A 2,936-nucleotide genomic window follows, 5' to 3' on the forward strand; every position below is an offset into this window, starting at 1 on the left:
GTTAACAACATATCTGGCCACACATGAGCATCATAGCATGAACTCCAAGCATCCAGTGTGGATGTGCATAGCTCATATGTGTGTGCATGTTTGTTTAGAATTTTATTGGTGACTGGAGCTATGCCTTGAATCATCCCAAGTTCTTCCTGACAACACTCTTCACTCCCATGTGGAATTATCCAATAATTTCTTCCCTCAGGCTTTGAATCTCAGGCCCCACATTAATAATCACAAGATGGATGAAAAATATTTTTTATGATCTTCTCCAGCCATTGGCAGTATGACTTCATCTAAGATCAGACAGAACCTGTCCCAAGGCATGAAATTCTTTTTGGATTTGGCTGTTAGTGTGAACCTTGAAACTTCTTTTGAGAAAGCCATTTTTGATGATACAAACATGTGAAACTAGATGAAGCAATAGTAGATGAAAGGGAAAAGGATCAGAAAAGGCCCATGACAGGCCTGACCAAGTCACAATACCAGGGACAATGCTCTGTAGACTAGAGCCGATCAATTGCTTTGCCTTCCAGCATTCCATGAGTCACGGAATATTCTTTCTTCTACAAATGTATGTCTCAATGAATATATTATGTCTCTGGTTGACTCTGAATACTTCTGTCTTTTTCTGACAAAAATAATGATTCTGTTGAGTTGACTTCTAAATGATTAACTTTATGTCAATGAAAAAATCAAGTTTCCTGTTTGAATCTGAACTTTGACCTTCTGCAATATTTTTTTATCCACTATGAATCACTGAATCAACATATTGTCATGATACACTTTATTTCTTGAACATTAGGTCCACTGTGGTGATCTATTGTGTTTCCCAATACACTGCTCCCCCCACAGTACCTGTATGGAGAAAAGAGGAAAAGTCCAGCCATCATATAGACGTCAAGTAATAGTAGCACATGCCTTTAATCCTATCACTTGGGAGGCAGGGATCTGTCTGGTTTTCTGTGAGTTCAAGGACACACTGTGAACAGAGCCCAGCATGGTGATATATGCCTTTAATCCCAGTACTAGCCATAGAGGCCTGGAGGTCTCTACAGATGGACAGGAAGTAATTATCTGGGCTGAGAATGCAAGTGAGAGAACAGAAAAGAAAGGTGTATAGGTGTGGGTAGACAGAAAGTAGCTTGCTTTGGAGGTTGCAGAGTTGGTGAGGTGAGGTTAGCTGTGGCTTTTTCTATTCCTCTGATCTTTCTCAGGCTTTAATCCAAATTTCTGGCTCCATGTTTTTATTAATAAGACCATTTAGCAATTCATCTACAATGGGTGCTCCAACAATTGTGGCAAGAATTCAATAAAAAGCTGTTGTGGCCTTACAGACCCTTTGGCTCAGGCCTATGCTGCACTGCTCAGGCTGGAGCTGCACACAGCTGGATCTTCATCCCATGTGGAACAGAGGAGTCTCTCCGGCTTTCTTTTCTTCCAGTAGGTGGTCAAAGTCAATACATTTCTAAAAGAACAAAGGGAGAGAGGATATTGATATGATATTAGAATAGAAAAGAGTAGATTGTTGAACCTACTTTTAAAGAGCAACAGCTTGTTTGAGATATTTGATATTGCTATGGATTTTAGTTTATTGATACAAATTTAAAGTTAATTTTGTTATACTGTGTATATATTTCTACTCTCATAGAAGGTATTTAAGGTATTATGTTTATACAACTCATTTAAATTGTAATGGATACTTAAATACCGATTAACAATTAGTCTTCTATGATAGTCAAAATTATAGTCATGTGTTCTAGGTATATGTAGATATATTTCAGATAAATAGCTAATTTTCAAACACTTCAAAGACCTACAGAATATGGCATTTAAACTATTTTTTAAAAGTTTAGACTTTCTGGACAATGAGAATGTCTGCTACTGGTAGCACCAATTTACTTCACAGAGGAGGATGGGCATTAAATACACTCTATATGGACTTTATCTTTTTCTTGGCAAAAATAGCCATTTGGGCAAGAAACTGTTCTTGTCTGGACTGCTTGATTGACTGGACATGCACGACCCATAGGAAGGTGACCACTGAACTTTGATTGGCAAAATTGTGCTTCAGGAACCTGCTTTCCAGAGGAAACTGCCAGACATTCTCCAGGACACATAGAGAAGTGACTGAGAGACTCTAGGCCTGTGGGGTGAAAACAGATGTCCCAACTTTACAGAGCATCTTTGGATGACTATCCAGGCTGCCAGCAGTCTCTGTCTACACTCATGAGACTTCCGAAGTTTGCTTGCATCCTTCCCTTGTTTCTCATCTAATATTGTATCCTTCTGAGCACTTTGATGTAGTCGAAGACTAGATAGTTATAATTTCCTTAGTTATGATGAAAGCTTAGTTACATATGAAATCTTAGACTCACAAATATAGGATAGATAGGATATCTTGTTTAATCTTGCCAAATACAAATACACTATATATTATAATTGTAATTCTTTCTTGATAACTGTTTTGTTATATGTTATTTTACAATGTTAAAGTTAAAACCTTGCTTTTTGAAAAAAAGGAAAGGAGAAGTGCTGAATATGTCTTTCTGTTTGCTGTGACTGTGTTGCTCTTATTGATCGATTAATAAAATGCTGATTGGCCAGTAGCCGGTCAGGAAGTATAGTATAGGTGGGATAGACAGAGTGGAGAATGCTGGGAAGTGAAAGGCTGAGTGAGAGGACGCTGCTAGCCACTGCCACCATGAATGGCAATTTGTAAAGGATTGGTAGCCACAAGCCATGTGCCAACTTACAGATGAATAGAAATGGGTTGATTTAAGATATAAGAACTAGATAAAAAGAAGCTTACCACGGCCATACAGTTTATAAGTAATATACATCTCTGTGTGATGGGCTAAAAAAAATCACATTTCTGCACAAATAAAATATCACCACACCTGGGGGTTTGGAAAGTCTTCTAGGACTAGGAAGCTTGTGAG

Source organism: Peromyscus maniculatus, chromosome 1, assembly GCF_049852395.1.
Source record: "Peromyscus maniculatus bairdii isolate BWxNUB_F1_BW_parent chromosome 1, HU_Pman_BW_mat_3.1, whole genome shotgun sequence".
Taxonomy (NCBI): domain Eukaryota; kingdom Metazoa; phylum Chordata; class Mammalia; order Rodentia; family Cricetidae; genus Peromyscus; species Peromyscus maniculatus.